At 40.1% G+C, this 17,819-nt stretch overlaps 4 long non-coding RNA genes across 4 annotated transcripts; all 4 read left to right on the forward strand.

The window, feature by feature from the left end:
* Positions 1-1,758: 1,758 nt before the first annotated feature.
* Positions 1,759-2,228, forward strand: LOC124263020. Its single transcript, XR_006894751.1, has 2 exons — positions 1,759-1,929; positions 2,087-2,228. It is a non-coding gene; the product is annotated as an uncharacterized LOC124263020 (long non-coding RNA).
* An 8,166-nt stretch (positions 2,229-10,394) lies between these two features.
* On the forward strand, positions 10,395-11,351 carry LOC124263040. The gene is made up of 3 exons (XR_006894755.1): positions 10,395-10,618; positions 10,826-11,049; positions 11,205-11,351. It is a non-coding gene; the product is annotated as an uncharacterized LOC124263040 (long non-coding RNA).
* Positions 11,352-13,589: 2,238 nt separating this feature from the next.
* On the forward strand, positions 13,590-14,492 carry LOC124263044. The gene is made up of 3 exons (XR_006894758.1): positions 13,590-13,758; positions 13,966-14,189; positions 14,346-14,492. It is a non-coding gene; the product is annotated as an uncharacterized LOC124263044 (long non-coding RNA).
* Positions 14,493-16,668: 2,176 nt separating this feature from the next.
* Positions 16,669-17,594, forward strand: LOC124263019. The gene is made up of 3 exons (XR_006894750.1): positions 16,669-16,869; positions 17,076-17,299; positions 17,456-17,594. It is a non-coding gene; the product is annotated as an uncharacterized LOC124263019 (long non-coding RNA).
* Positions 17,595-17,819: the final 225 nt, after the last annotated feature.

Here is a 17,819-nt window from a genome sequence, read left to right on the forward strand (position 1 = left end):
GGAATATGATCAAAGCAGTGTTAAAACCGACTCACTCGCTCAGTCACTCACTCACTCTAACACACAAATAGACGAGAATATACATCACAAAGTCTAGCATAACTGTCAGATGTTTTTATTTATTCTTTGAGGCCATGATGATACACGAATCACAATCAATACAATAGGTTATCGACTACACAGTGGATTCCCAGCATCCAGAATGTCATGTGACCATGTACTTTGGATATCAATCCCCTTACACGTCTCGGCAGCTTCACCCGTGGTGGCCATGGCCTCCGTGACCGTGACCTCCGTGGCCATGACCTCCGTGACCATGTCCTCCATGACCGTGACCACCATGTCCATGACCATGGCCTCCATGTCCGTGACCACCATGTCCATGACCACCGTGTCCGTGACCACCATGACCGTGACCACTAGCCAAACCCAAAACGGCTGCCAGAGCTGGATAAAAAAGCAAAACACACACACCTATTTACGCACGATTCTACTTGTTATATTAAAGCAGAGAAGGATCTTTCTTGGAAACAGAAGTAAACACTTTCTTATGAGATATGTATAACACTGTAAAGCTCTCGACATGGCTGATTTTGGTGTTACAACATTCTCAAATCACACGCATTCACGTCCAGTTTATACAACTGCATGGAACATTGAATTGCCCTCCTTTTAATTCGGACAGATGAGACCATTAAATCTTTAATGCATGATAACGGTATGAAGATACTAACCAAGGCCAAGAAGTGCGGCGAAGTTAGAGAACTGCATATTGTCTTGTAATGTCCTTCTGTGGTTAGTGAAAGGAAAAAAACTGATAGCTACCACTTGTTTCGAACTTATATACCCAGCGATCGCGGAAATCGTAGAAAAATTATATCATAATGATATTATTGCATAAACCTGCTTTGTAACGCTTGTGGTGATGTCACAGTGGTTTTAGCTACCCACCAAGCACACCGCAGAGCTCTAAGGAAGCCTATTATTATCCCGCAATCGGTGCATATGGTGATTTGCTGTCGATTAAATGTTTTCGTTTAAAACAAAGTTCAACCCATTTATCAAATATTTTAGACTGATCTCCACTATACTCTCTTACCTTTGCTGGTACAAGAAGATTTTAATTGTCTCTGTCACACGTATTCCATAAGATTTATTCACCTAATAAGCACAAAATACACAAAATAACTTCAACTAAGTAGACAACACCTAAAAACTGGAGCATATCTGTAACAGCCCATGCCGAGATCATGGCGGGAGATGAATGCAAAAGTTTAAACGCTTCAGAAAAAAGTAAAATAGCAAAAAGTGCAGTTGATGTGACAATTAATCATCTGCTTAATTATTCTGATTTTTAAAGGTGCGCCGCATCCCCATGTATGCACAGAACATGCTGTTACAGCTTTATAAAAGAGAGCGTGCACAGAGTTACTTTACATTTTCTGAGGTTTGCATTCATCAGAAACATCCAATATGCATGTTCTTAAAGTCGCAGTGCTCCTTGTAGCAGGTAAGCAGACCCCCGGGTACCCAGGTGTAAATGTAAACTAGTTAGCTTGTCTTATCGCTTGCCTAACAGTCTACATCATATGTGAGAACTGTCTTTTGACAGTCACTTTCAACATTTTATTCAGGTAATACGAACATGCTGACGTGCTAAAATGTTTGGAACTTTTGTGAACTGTACATATAATGAGCTTTTTTCTCTTCCTGGCAGTTCTTGCTGCAGTGTTCGGAACAAGCATGGCCAAGGGTCACGGTCATGGAGGTGGAAAGGGTCATGGTGGTGGCCATGGGGGTAAAGGACATGGAGGACATGGTGGCGGACACGGGGGCAAGGGCCACGGAGGCCATGGCGGTGGACATGGGGGCAAAGGGCATGGAGGCGGCCATGGAGGAAAGGGGCTCCATGGATAAACCATGTAGATGGTAGGTACACGGTCACTTTGTTTTCCGACGAGCTAATCACGCGTTACGGAATGTACTCTTTCTCCACAAATAGTCATTTTTATGAATAAAAAGAGGTTCTCCGCCACTGTCAGTAGGAGTACCAAGCCTGATAACTTTTGCCATTTCTTCATTTCAGAAAGGCGTGTGACAATGCAGCTTCTACATGTCATTCCACTGCTGCTGGACAACGGGGAAACAACTCAGAGAAAACATGATGATATTGTATTTTGTTTGATAAGACCTCCGAATAAAAATACACCCCGAGGTGTTGAATCTAACAAGACTTCATTTCTCTTGTATTTTCACCTGAGGATCACTAGCTTAATCCGATTTTGCATTGACCGCCAATGCCTTTAAGTGAGTGCAATTTGGCGTGAGACATTAATCAGGATTGCAGCTTTATCATCGCTGCTGACACATCTCTCTCACTCCATCTATCTATCCCTCTGTATCTATGTGTCTTCTCTCTCTCTCTCTCTCTCTCTCTCTCTCTCTCTCTCTCTCTCTCTCTCTCTCTCTCTCTCTCTCTCAGGAAACGTAACAACAAAACAACTTCAGTCGCATACGTGTCTCAGTTTATTATCCCAGTTAAATAAATGTATATCGACAATGTGCTCAGATGAGATTAAAACAATATGATGAAATTTCTTGGCTACGTTTCTGGGCTAGGGTTCAGTGACCTTGTGTTGCATAGGCGATAAATCACACACATATCACACACCCGACGCATATACGAGTAGACAGTAATTGGGACTTGTCATGAGACACTCCTTTAGCTGATTAAACTGATTACAACTTCTAACCTAGCATGCTCTGTAGCTGCAGTTAAACATGTTAGCCAACTCGAGCCTTGCTTTTTGGGGGGAGTGGTTTTCATACCGTGTATCAAAGAAGGATGTATCGTATCGCCAGATCACAGGCTATACGCTCTTGCTGTGACACTAAATACTGATTCTGTAACTTGGGTAGTTCATGTACATTCACTAAGTATTATTGTATTTTTACCATGCTCTATTGCTGTAATCATTCTAGTATGCAAAGGTCGTGGTATAACTGGAATATGATCAAAGCAGTGTTAAAACCGACTCACTCGCTCAGTCACTCACTCACTCTAACACACAAATAGACGAGAATATATATCACAAAGTCTAGCATAACTGTCAGATGTTTTTATTTATTCTTTGAGGCCATGATGATACACGAATCACAATCAATACAATAGGTTATCGACTACACAGTGGATTCCCAGCATCCAGAATGTCATGTGACCATGTACTTTGGATATCAATCCCCTTACACGTCTCGGCAGCTTCACCCGTGGTGGCCATGGCCTCCGTGACCGTGACCTCCGTGGCCATGACCTCCGTGACCATGTCCTCCATGACCGTGACCACCATGTCCATGACCATGGCCTCCATGTCCGTGACCACCATGTCCATGACCACCGTGTCCGTGACCACCATGACCGTGACCACTAGCCAAACCCAAAACGGCTGCCAGAGCTGGATAAAAAGCAAAAAACACACACCTATTTACGCACGATTCTACTTGTTATATTAAAGCAGAGAAGGATCTTTCTTGGAAACAGAAGTAAACACTTTCTTATGAGATATGTATAACACTGTAAAGCTCTCGACATGGCTGATTTTGGTGTTACAACATTCTCAAATCACACGCATTCACGTCCAGTTTATACAACTGCATGGAACATTGAATTGCCCTCCTTTTAATTCGGACAGATGAGACCATTAAAATCTTTAATGCATGATAACGGTATGAAGATACTAACCAAGGCCAAGAAGTGCGGCGAAGTTAGAGAACTGCCACAGCAAAAATAACTTCGTTTCCATTTTTGCGGAAACCTAATGGATACTGGGTAATGTACGTTTCCGCCAGGTTTCAGCATCCGGAAACAGACAATGTGAGTTTCCGCGTAGTTTACAAAACTGAAACTAACAAATCTAGGTTTCCGTCTGATTTCTACAACTGAAACTGTCATTATGAGTTTCCATTTAGTTTCAGGTCGCTGAAAGATTCATAGCAAAATGACTTAGTTTCCGTTGTTGCGGAAACCTATTGGATACTGGGTAATGTAGGTTTCAGCTAGGTTTCTGTACCCGGAAACTAACAATTCTGTTGATTTCAGCTTAGATGAAATGGCAAACTTAGCTTTGTGTTGTTCCATTGGGGGCTATATTAATTTACTGTTACACTTGTAAAATAATTTCTATATACAGTATCCAGCTTGGGTCCATGCAGGGAGGAAAAGCAATAGCCCATTTTTATACTGTACTGTTAAAGTGTTTATGGTTATATGTTTTTAGTGTACATTTGTGATAGACTAGTTATTTTACTGTATTTCGAAGACAGGTAAAAAAAAATTATATAATGCACACATTTAAATTTCCAAGGTTAGTTTCAGCGACTGGAAACTACCGGAAACCAACAAAGTTAGTTTCCAGAAACGGAAATTTAAAGTAAAGTATCATTGGTAGTTTCCATTGCATAAAGCAGCTGGAAACCATCATTGATGGGACCGTCAATGAAACGAACGAACGAAATTACTCCATATATACCAGTATATACAGCATATAACCGACATTAACCTACGCTAAACTGTCTATGTATTCCATGTATATAAGTTTCAGTTTAGTGATCTCAGTGTTTTTGTACACCAGAATTCAAATAAAAGATACTGTCACATGAAAGAAGAATAATTTCAGGAAAAGTTAAACCATATTACGGAAACTTAAGATTCTACTTTGTCTCCTTAACGATTTGTTAGGTACACTCACAGATGCCTTAAACTTTTAAATTACTGAAGAACCGGTAAGGCTCCATTAGGTTTCAGTTACCCATTGGCTTTTCATTTGTTTTTCTCAAAGTGATACATACTAACACAACTAACTGGGAGTGGTTATGCACATTACACATATCTGTACTAAAAAGGACAATAATTTCGTAAATGTCCAATAAAGAACATAATACAGGCTTCAACAAATTACACAGTAGACTTATAGATATAAAATATGTTTAAGTTTAACGTCATCTGCCAGTGGTGAAAAATATTGGGATTGAAAGAAAATGAAGTCAATGAACGTTTTGCCTTTAAATTATAGCATTATCATTATTGATCCATTATCATATTTATAAGCACTTTGGAACCTCATAAATTTATTAAATGGCTTTCTAGATATGTCATAGAGTACCTAAAATATAAGGGAATCAGTTTACGACCTGAAAAAACTAAGAGATCTTGTTGGGTACGCCCTGGATTGTCAGAAGAGGAGAGGTGGGGGCTTATAACTCACATGAACAATGTTGTTTGTGGAATAATTTTGTTGAATGCTACAAGAAAAATGAAAACAAAATACAGATATCAAACTTAAAACCAACTAACGTTATAACAAAACTAATGGGCTATTACCTTGTTCGAGAAAAGTATCCATCAGTATCCACATAATGGAACGATATGCCATTCATCGGCAGCTGCCCCAAAAACTGTTCCATGTCACGTGACCGGGTTTCACTGGACACCAAAGATAATACACCTGACAAGTTTTTACATAATGTCACAATTCTTTAAAAACGGTGCATGTTGTTTTAAGGGATTAGCTTTCTGAAATACCTAGCGAAATAGGTGACACGAACTCACCCCTTGTTCACTTACATGATGAAAATCAATGAAATTGAACTCACTTAGCTTGTTTTGATTGATATGAGTAAGCACCAACTCATCAATTTTGGTACATAATTTGCTGGCCATACTGGTCATCACTTTTATTATGGCAAAACAGCAGTTACATGTGTAAAGTAAAAAGTTCATTCCGACTTCACGAGGCTGTATGTATGGATGGTACATCTTGGATGTCCTGGGTATGTTGTAGAGTCTCAGCTGTCTCCACTGTCGATGATATAGTCACCAAACATCCTGACATACGTAACCACGAACGTGTCAACAATGATATAAAGGTATAATTTATAAATATCCGCTGTGACAATGAATACAACATGTAAGATAAATATATTTTACAATACCACTGATGATTTGTCAACAGGAAGAATAAATGTACTTGTGTTCGCAGAAACAGTTTCATACTTAATGAAACTGCAGTGTAGACTGGATGTGTACTATGTACATGTATTATGAAATTGTTTTATCATTATGATGATTAAAATAATTTGTCTCAAGATGTCATTTTAATGGATTTTATTGTTGTTGCCATGTCATGAATATGTAAAATATTATCTAACATCTGGTATTTTCTACGGATATCACTTCGTTGTACAATTTATTTTGTTTTCAACTTGGGAATTTAGTGTTACCTGCATGCCTATCATCACAGATTATGTCCATTGTTCTCCAAGTGCGGTCAACCTGAAAATCCCTGTGTGTCGCCCTTATTGTTGTTACAAACATCACAAATACTAAACCTTTTCAGTATACGTTAGTAACTCTACAAACATAAAGACTATCTTTTGACGGGCCCTTTTGACAAAGACGTCGTGCAAGATAAAAGTAATAAATCAATTAGCGTGTTATCGGTTAATCCTTTCATCTGTGTTTGTTTTTTTAACTCAGCTGATAATTCCTTTTGCTGCTCCTGCATGCATATATTACATAACATGTAGTTCACTAGATGACCATCAAGTGAATGATGACAAATAAACGGGTACAATCGTTGTATTGCATGCAATATTAATTGCCTACAGAATCTTAGGGAACTACGCTGTGTGGTTTTAAAATAATAGGTCATCAACCATCACATTGTTCTTGATATGATTAAATATCAGGTAATAGTTTTAAAGAAATACACAGAAATAGGATCAAATTGGATCGGTCATATACGATCAACGCATCGGAAAATCTGAAAAAAAGCTTATACTGGCTGCTGGAGTACTTTATTACGGGAAATACATCCACTGTTCTTATTGTTTCATTCTTTAGGTTGAGGAAATTCTGCCATGGTTGACAGCTGCCCAGTCCCTGGGTCCGTCACGGTCGAGGTAGCATGTGCTGCAGTAAGACCACATACTAAAATTGTTGTCCCGAAACCGGAAGCGCTTGATTTGGAATGAATGAGGCGTCGCGAGATGTGACGGACATTGTAAAAACAAACAATTTACATAAACACATATTGCAGTTATCAGTGTTTTTCCAAGCTTATGAAGGGTAAGCAGACTATTGGCATGTTAACAATAGAAATGAAAAAGCAACCTAATTGACTACCCATAAGTCTTTGTTTGAAATGCCGCCATCTTTGTTCAAACGTACACGCGCGAGATTGGAAAAACTTCGTTGTTGTTTCCAAGTAAGTCTATGAGAGTAAGGTAGTAGAAATGGCAGTCTGTATACTTGCTATAGTTTTCTTGACACATGGCAACAAACTTGACAATCGAAGCTTTGGAAACAAGGATCCGGGAACTCAAGCGATCTCAACGGAAACCCAAGACAGAGAAATTGGCAGGTAGGTTTCAGATAAAATTAATTATTTTCTTCTTATCATAGCAGTCAGTTTGCATCGAATTAAACTTTTTCGGTAGGACCCGGAACCTTTATCGTACATTAACTGTGCGCTCGCATTTCGATTTCTCCCACGGTTATAAATGTGAACATTGCATTTTGGTGTGAAATTTGTTAAAAAACAACATTATTGGTGATACCAACTGAACATTCCGTTAAAATATAACCATAAGACAAGTATACCCCTGTGTTCCTGTACGTTGAGTCTGATGTTTATATAATTTTGATTTCCTGCGGCAGCTCATTTTGTTGCTGGGCACAACCAACACCATAACCAAATATTTATTCTTCAGTCATTTTTCTGAGTGTAATTTTGTCTCAGTATTATTCTTTTCTTGTCGGACTATTTCAATTATGTATCCAGCTATATTGGAACCGTGTACTGGAGCGGCGTTTATATAAGACACTTGGCTTGTTCACCTTTCTAGGTTATTGATGGAATAAAAATATATTTTAAGAAATTGTTATACATGTATCCAGCAAGGCAACAAATATAGATGAAACCAGTAGTTCATGATATTCCGGTGGAAAATATTACTAATCGACATATGTTCATGATCCAAATGTGTGTCTCTTTTGTTTTAGGCTATTGTGAGAAGAATCATGGAAAAGTTCCCGGAGTACCTTGAAAATCGATTAAAAGTTACTTATTTAAGGTAAAAACTTACCCCAAGTTTTATTATTGCTCGTCATCATAATCAAGATATATGTTGGGTTTTATAAGATTAGAGACGTCAGTATTACAAAAAACAATTAATTCGTTTCTTGTTCACCATTGGGTAAATCTAGCATCTAATTATTTCATTGTCAGGTATCTAGTACTAGCAGTAGAATTGACATAGCATACTATTATGTAGTGCATATTTGCTGCATAATCATGTCTGTCATGTTAATAGAAAACTTCTCACGCCCGGGCTGTAATGCATATACATGTAGTTGATATACCACAATTACTTATTACTTGGTTTGATACATGATAATAATCAAACGTATGAATGTTTGTGTCGGATTGTAATAATCTATTATTGGACGAATGAAAATTAATTCATTTGCTTTTCTTAATAGAAACCTTTTGGATAATCTGGAGGAGCAAGACGGACGATCGACGTCGGCAGATAACAGGAAAGAAAAACACAGGAAAGATGCTAAAAGAAACAAAAGAATCTGATCTGTTAGTTCCTGAAACTGGATAATATAATATAATTTGTACCGGTTTATACACTTCCTGACACCAGTTTAAAACACTCTGAGTCACTGACATGATGTGCTACATATTATCACATCGCTATATACCTGTAATAGAATAACTTTCCTTATCACATGTCATTACCCATCACCGTAATGTGCCATTATCTAATTAGAACAAGTGCCGCACTCAAGAATAAATGTTGGACATAACTTTCGCAGTGCAAGAATTTCATTTTTTCCCCAGAAACTCCAACACCTCCTGAAGAATCTAGCTGGGCAGAGAAAAGAACACAGAAGGTGGCTGCAGTCCTAACCCTAGAATTGACATCGCCAGTGGTGTCTGAAGCTCCAGCGGCAAAATAAAGAACTTGCGACACCATCCAACAAGATTCTTTCCAACCACCTAAAGGTCTTAGGAATAGGATGGAATGTCTAAATGTACATTCAATTATCTCCTGTAGTCACCCTGTTTAGGACAAGAACATCTGTCTCTCTCTCTCTGTCCCTCTGTGTGCTTTGTGTCAATGTTTAATTGTAACATTGAAACATAGATATGATATATATGTTTATGATGAATAAAGAGAAATCGACTGACATGCCTGATTTTGTATTTATTTATTTCTATGTCCATGTGGTGTTGAGGTAACTGTAGTTGAAATGAGTTTATTTTATATTTCAATGTATCATGAATAAAATATATGACCTAATACATTCAAATATATAATACACTCATTTCACCTACAGTTAATTTAGTTGAATAATCATAATTTAATATGGACATATGGTAATCACTGAATACTAATGATTGAAACCAAATGGAGCCATACAGATTCTGATTACTCCTTATGGAACATGGTGAAACTTAACAGATGAGACCAATACAATGTATATGAAACCATCTAAAAGTAGAGGATAAGGGAAACCCAATGGAACCTCATAGGAATCTGCGTAACGGAACGCACTGGAACCATACAGGAATCTGGGTTACGGAAACGCACTGGAGCCCTACAGGAAAAAGGGTAACGGAAAGGCACTGGAGCCTTACTGGAAAGTGGGTAACGGAAACGCACTGGAGCCCTTACTGGAAACTGGGTAACGGAAACGCACTGGAGCCATGCCGGTTTTGTCTTGTAATGTCCGTTTTCCGGAAACTGAAGGAAATTAGAGAAACGTTGAAAGTTGAAAAAGTTTCCATTTTGTTTCCGTTAGGTTTCCGGGGTCCGGAAACCAATAGCTGCATATTGTCTTGTAATGTCCTTCTTGAAAAACTGATAGAACCAGTTGTTTATATACCCAGCGATCGCGGAAATCGTAGAAAAATTATATCATAATGATATTATTGCATAAACCTGCTTTGTAACGCTTGTGGTGATGTCACAGTGGTTTTAGCTACCCACCAAGCACACCGCAGAGCTCTAAGGAAGCCTATTATTATCCCGCAATCGGTGCATGTGGTGATTTGCTGTCGATTAAATGTTTTCGTTTAAAACAAAGTTCAACCCATTTATCAAATATTTTAGACTGATCTCCACTATACTCTCTTACCTTTGCTGGTACAAGAAGATTTTAATTGTCTCTGTCACACGTATTCCATAAGATTTACTCACCTAATAAGCACAAAATACACAAAGTAACTTCAACTAAGTAGACAACACCTAAAAACTGGAGCATATCTGTAACAGCCCATGCCGAGATCATGGCGGGAGATGAATGCAAAAGTTTAAAGGCTTCAGAAAAAAGTAAAATAGCAAAAAGTGCAGTTGATGTGACAATTAATCATCTGCTTAATTATTCTGATTTTTAAAGGTGCGCCGCATCCCCATGTATGCACAGAACATGCTGTTACAGCTTTATAAAAGAGAGCGTGCACAGAGTTACTTTACATTTTCTGAGGTTTGCATTCATCAGAAACATCCAATATGCATGTTCTTAAAGTCGCAGTGCTCCTTGTAGCAGGTAAGCAGACCCCCGGGTACCCAGGTGTAAATGTAAACTAGTTAGCTTGTCTTATCGCTTGCCTAACAGTCTACATCATATGTGAGAACTGTCTTTTGACAGTCACTTTCAACATTTTATTCAGGTAATACGAACGTGCTGACGTGCTAAAATGTTTGGAACTTTTGTGAACTGTACATATAATGAGCTTTTTTCTCTTCCTGGCAGTTCTTGCTGCAGTGTTCGGAACAAGCATGGCCAAGGGTCATGGTGGTGGTCACGGTCATGGAGGTGGAAAGGGTCATGGTGGTGGCCATGGGGGTAAAGGACATGGAGGACATGGTGGCGGACACGGGGGCAAGGGCCACGGAGGCCATGGCGGTGGACATGGGGGCAAAGGGCATGGAGGCGGCCATGGAGGAAAGGGGCACCATGGATAAACCATGTAGATGGTAGGTACACGGTCACTTTGTTTTCCGACGAGCTAATCACGCGTTACGAATGTACTCTTTCTCCAGAAATAGTCATTTTATGAATAAAAAGAGGTTCTCCGCCACTGTCAGTAGGAGTACCAAGCCTGATAACTTTTGCCATTTCTTCATTTCAGAAAGGCGTGTGACAATGCAGCTTCTACATGTCATTCCACTGCTGCTGGACAACGGGGAAACAACTCAGAGAAAACATGATGATATTGTATTTTGTTTGATAAGACCTCCGAATAAAAATACACCCCGAGGTGTTGAATCTAACAAGACTTCATTTCTCTTGTATTTTCACCTGAGGATCACTAGCTTAATCCGATTTTGCATTGACCGCCAATGCCTTTAAGTGAGTGCAATTTGGCGTAAGACATTAATCAGGATTGCAGCTTTATCATCGCTGCTGACACATCTCTCTCACTCCATCTATCTATACCCGCCGTGATGTTGCTGGAATATTGCTAAAAGCGGCGTCAAACCAAAACTCAGTCAATCAGTCAGCCATCTATCTATCCCTCTGTATCTATGTGTCTTCTCTCTCTCTCTCTCTCTCTCTCTCTCTCTCTCTCTCTCTCTCTCTCTCTCTCTCTCTCTCTCTCTCTCTCTCTCTCTCTCTCTCTCTCTCTCTCTCTCTCTCTCTCTCTCTCTCTCAGGAAACGTAACAACAAAACAACTTCAGTCGCATACGTGTCTCAGTTTATTATCCCAGTTAAATAAATGTATATCGACAATGTGCTCAGATGAGATTAAAACAATATGATGAAATTTCTTGGCTACGTTTCTGGGCTAGGGTTCAGTGACCTTGTGTTGCATAGGCGATAAATCACACACATATGACACACCCGACGCATATACGAGTAGACAGTAATTGGGACTTGTCATGAGACACTCCTTTAGCTGATTAAACTGATTACAACTTCTAACCTAGCATGCTCTGTAGCTGCAGTTAAACATGTTAGCCAACTCGAGCCTTGCTTTTTGGGGAGTGGTTTTCATACCGTGTATCAAACAAGGATGTATCGTATCGCCAGATCACAGGCTATACGCTCTTGCTGTGACACTAAATACTGATTCTGTAACTTGGGTAGTTCATGTACATTCACTAAGTATTATTGTATTTTTACCATGCTCTATTGCTGTAATCATTCTAGTATGCAAAGGTCGTGGTATAACTGGAATATGATCAAAGCAGTGTTAAAACCGACTCACTCGCTCAGTCACTCACTCACTCTAACACACAAATAGACGAGAATATACATCACAAAGTCTAGCATAACTGTCAGATGGTTTTATTTATTCTTTGAGGCCATGATGATACACGAATCACAATCAATACAATAGGTTATCGACTACACAGTGGATTCCCAGCATCCAGAATGTCATGTGACCATGTACTTTGGATATCAATCCCCTTACACGTCTCGGCAGCTTCACCCGTGGTGGCCATGGCCTCCGTGACCGTGACCTCCGTGGCCATGACCTCCGTGACCATGTCCTCCATGACCGTGACCACCATGTCCATGACCATGGCCTCCATGTCCGTGACCACCATGTCCATGACCACCGTGTCCGTGACCACCATGACCGTGACCACTAGCCAAACCCAAAACGGCTGCCAGAGCTGGATAAAAAGCAAAAACACACACCTATTTACGCACGATTATACTTGTTATATTAAAGCAGAGAAGGATCTTTCTTGGAAACAGAAGTAAACACTTTCTTATGAGATATGTATAACACTGTAAAGCTCTCGACATGGCTGATTTTGGTGTTACAACATTCTCAAATCACACGCATTCACGTCCAGTTTATACAACTGCATGGAACATTGAATTGCCCTCCTTTTAATTCGGACAGATGAGACCATTAAAATCTTTAATGCATGATAACGGTATGAAGATACTAACCAAGGCCAAGAAGTGCGGCGAAGTTAGAGAACTGCATATTGTCTTGTAATGTCCTTCTGTGGTTAGTGAAAGGAAAAAACTGATAGCTACCACTTGTTTCGAACTTATATACCCAGCGATCGCGGAAATCGTAGAAAAATTATATCATAATGATATTATTGCATAAACCTGCTTTGTAACGCTTGTGGTGATGTCACAGTGGTTTTAGCTACCCACCAAGCACACCGCAGAGCTCTAAGGAAGCCTATTATTATCCCGCAATCGGTGCATGTGGTGATTTGCTGTCGATGAAATGTTTTCGTTTAAAACAAAGTTCAACCCATTTATCAAATATTTTAGACTGATCTCCACTATACTCTCTTACCTTTGCTGGTACAAGAAGATTTTAATTGTCTCTGTCACACGTATTCCATAAGATTTACTCACCTAATAAGCACAAAATACACAAAGTAACTTCAACTAAGTAGACAACACCTAAAAACTGGAGCATATCTGTAACAGCCCATGCCGAGATCATGGCGGGAGATGAATGCAAAAGTTTAAAGGCTTCAGAAAAAAGTAAAATAGCAAAAAGTGCAGTTGATGTGACAATTAATCATCTGCTTAATTATTCTGATTTTTAAAGGTGCGCCGCATCCCCATGTATGCACAGAACATGCTGTTACAGCTTTATAAAAGAGAGCGTGCACAGAGTTACTTTACATTTTCTGAGGTTTGCATTCATCAGAAACATCCAATATGCATGTTCTTAAAGTCGCAGTGCTCCTTGTAGCAGGTAAGCAGACCCCCGGGTACCCAGGTGTAAATGTAAACTAGTTAGCTTGTCTTATCGCTTGCCTAACAGTCTACATCATATGTGAGAACTGTCTTTTGACAGTCACTTTCAACATTTTATTCAGGTAATACGAACGTGCTGACGTGCTAAAATGTTTGGAACTTTTGTGAACTGTACATATAATGAGCTTTTTTCTCTTCCTGGCAGTTCTTGCTGCAGTGTTCGGAACAAGCATGGCCAAGGGTCATGGTGGTGGTCACGGTCATGGAGGTGGAAAGGGTCATGGTGGTGGCCATGGGGGTAAAGGACATGGAGGACATGGTGGCGGACACGGGGGCAAGGGCCACGGAGGCCATGGCGGTGGACATGGGGGCAAAGGGCATGGAGGCGGCCATGGAGGAAAGGGGCACCATGGATAAACCATGTAGATGGTAGGTACACGGTCACTTTGTTTTCCGACGAGCTAATCACGCGTTACGAATGTACTCTTTCTCCAGAAATAGTCATTTTTATGAACAAAAAGAGGTTCTCCGCCACTGTCAGTAGGAGTACCAAGCCTGATAACTTTTGCCATTTCTTCATTTCAGAAAGGCGTGTGACAATGCAGCTTCTACATGTCATTCCACTGCTGCTGGACAACGGGGAAACAACTCAGAGAAAACATGATGATATTGTATTTTGTTTGATAAGACCTCCGAATAAAAATACACCCCGAGGTGTTGAATCTAACAAGACTTCATTTCTCTTGTATTTTCACCTGAGGATCACTAGCTTAATCCGATTTTGCATTGACCGCCAATGCCTTTAAGTGAGTGCAATTTGGCGTAAGACATTAATCAGGATTGCAGCTTTATCATCGCTGCTGACACATCTCTCTCACTCCATCTATCTATACCCGCCGTGATGTTGCTGGAATATTGCTAAAAGCGGCGTCAAACCAAAACTCAGTCAATCAGTCAGCCATCTATCTATCTGTATCTATGTGTGTCTTCTCTCTCTCTCTCTCTCTCTCTCTCTCTCTCTCTCTCTCTCTCTCTCTCTCTCTCTCTCTCTCTCTCTCTCTCTCTCTCTCTCTCTCAGGAAACGTAACAACAAAACAACTTCAGTCGCATACGTGTCTCAGTTTATTATCCCAGTTAAATAAATGTATATCGACAATGTGCTCAGATGAGATTAAAACAATATGATGAAATTTCTTGGCTACGTTTCTGGGCTAGGGTTCAGTGACCTTGTGTTGCATAGGCGATAAATCACACACATATGACACACCCGACGCATATACGAGTAGACAGTAATTGGGACTTGTCATGAGACACTCCTTTAGCTGATTAAACTGATTACAACTTCTAACCTAGCATGCTCTGTAGCTGCAGTTAAACATGTTAGCCAACTCGAGCCTTGCTTTTTGGGGGGAGTGGTTTTCATACCGTGTATCAAACAAGGATGTATCGTATCGCCAGATCACAGGCTATACGCTCTTGCTGTGACACTAAATACTGATTCTGTAACTTGGGTAGTTCATGTACATTCACTAAGTATTATTGTATTTTTACCATGCTCTATTGCTGTAATCATTCTAGTATGCAAAGGTCGTGGTATAACTGGAATATGATCAAAGCAGTGTTAAAACCGACTCACTCGCTCAGTCACTCACTCACTCTAACACACAAATAGACGAGAATATACATCACAAAGTCTAGCATAACTGTCAGATGTTTTTATTTATTCTTTGAGGCCATGATGATACACGAATCACAATCAATACAATAGGTTATCGACTACACAGTGGATTCCCAGCATCCAGAATGTCATGTGACCATGTACTTTGGATATCAATCCCCTTACACGTCTCGGCAGCTTCACCCGTGGTGGCCATGGCCTCCGTGACCGTGACCTCCGTGGCCATGACCTCCGTGACCATGTCCTCCATGACCGTGACCACCATGTCCATGACCATGGCCTCCATGTCCGTGACCACCATGTCCATGACCACCGTGTCCGTGACCACCATGACCGTGACCACTAGCCAAACCCAAAACGGCTGCCAGAGCTGGATAAAAAGCAAAAAACACACACCTATTTACGCACGATTCTACTTGTTATATTAAAGCAGAGAAGGATCTTTCTTGGAAACAGAAGTAAACACTTTCTTATGAGATATGTATAACACTGTAAAGCTCTGGACATGGCTGATTTTGGTGTTACAACATTCTCAAATCACACGCATTCACGTCCAGTTTATACAACTGCATGGAACATTGAATTGCCCTCCTTTTAATTCGGACAGATGAGACCATTAAAATCTTTAATGCATGATAACGGTATGAAGATACTAACCAAGGCCAAGAAGTGCGGCGAAGTTAGAGAACTGCATATTGTCTTGTAATGTCCTTCTGTGGTTAGTGAAAGGAAAAAACTGATAGCTACCAGTTGTTTCGAACTTATATACCCAGCGATCGCGGAAATCGTAGAAAAATTATATCATAATGATATTATTGCATAAACCTGCTTTGTAACGCTTGTGGTGATGTCACAGTGGTTTTAGCTACCCACCAAGCACACCGCAGAGCTCTAAGGAAGCCTATTATTATCCCGCAATCGGTGCATGTGGTGATTTGCTGTCGATTAAATGTTTTCGTTTAAAACAAAGTTCAACCCATTTATCAAATATTTTAGACTGATCTCCACTATACTCTCTTACCTTTGCTGGTACAAGAAGATTTTAATTGTCTCTGTCACACGTATTCCATAAGATTTACTCACCTAATAAGCACAAAATACACAAAGTAACTTCAACTAAGTAGACAACACCTAAAAACTGGAGCATATCTGTAACAGCCCATGCCGAGATCATGGCGGGAGATGAATGCAAAAGTTTAAACGCTTCAGAAAAAGTAAAATAGCAAAAAGTGCAGTTGATGTGACAATTAATCATCTGCTTAATTATTCTGATTTTTAAAGGTGCGCCGCATCCCCATGTATGCACAGAACATGCTGTTACAGCTTTATAAAAGAGAGCGTGCACAGAGTTACTTTACATTTTCTGAGGTTTGCATTCATCAGAAACATCCAATATGCATGTTCTTAAAGTCGCAGTGCTCCTTGTAGCAGGTAAGCAGACCCCGGGTACCCAGGTGTAAATAAAACTAGTTAGCTTGTCTTATCGCTTGCCTAACAGTCTACATCATATGTGAGAACTGTCTTTTGACAGTCACTTTCAACATTTTATTCAGGTAATACGAACGTGCTGACGTGCTAAAATGTTTGGAACTTTTTTGTGAACTGTACATATAATGAGCTTTTTCTCTTCCTGGCAGTTCTTGCTGCAGTGTTCGGAACAAGCATGGCCAAAGGTCATGGTGGTGGTCACGGTCATGGAGGTGGAAAGGGTCATGGTGGTGGCCATGGGGTAAAGGACATGGAGGACATGGTGGCGGACACGGGGGGCAAGGGACACGGAGGCCATGGCGGTGGACATGGGGGCAAAGGGCATGGAGGCGGCCATGGAGGAAAGGGGCACCATGGATAAACCATGTAGATGGTAGGTACACGGTCACTTTGTTTTCCGACGAGCTAATCACGCGTTACGAATGTACTCTTTCTCCAGAAATAGTCATTTTTATGAACAAAAAGAGGTTCTCCGCCACTGTCAGTAGGAGTACCAAGCCTGCTAACTTTTGCCATTTCTTCATTTCAGAAAGGCGTGTGACAATGCAGCTACTACATGTCATTCCACTGCTGCTGGACAACGGGGAAACAACTCAGAGAAAACATGATGATATTGTATTTTGTTTGATAAGACCTCCGAATAAAAATACACCCCGAGGTGTTGAATCCTAATTGACCTTATTAGTTCTCTATGCCTTATTGTAATCGTTTGATTGATTATAATTAGTTACTATTATTATTACTCTGGCTTGCATTATTTTGTTGTTATTTGTTTGTTATCAGAATTCGTTCATAACAGTAAAGAATTTGTGCGTGGTCCTGAAGCAGTTTCCACTAAAATCTCAACGTACTAGGCTCAAGGACGAAAGGGAGATAATTGAAAATTAATTATA

This window comes from Haliotis rubra, unplaced genomic scaffold, assembly GCF_003918875.1.
Source record: "Haliotis rubra isolate DU_JTF1 unplaced genomic scaffold, ASM391887v1 Scf866, whole genome shotgun sequence".
In the NCBI taxonomy this organism is placed as follows: domain Eukaryota; kingdom Metazoa; phylum Mollusca; class Gastropoda; order Lepetellida; family Haliotidae; genus Haliotis; species Haliotis rubra.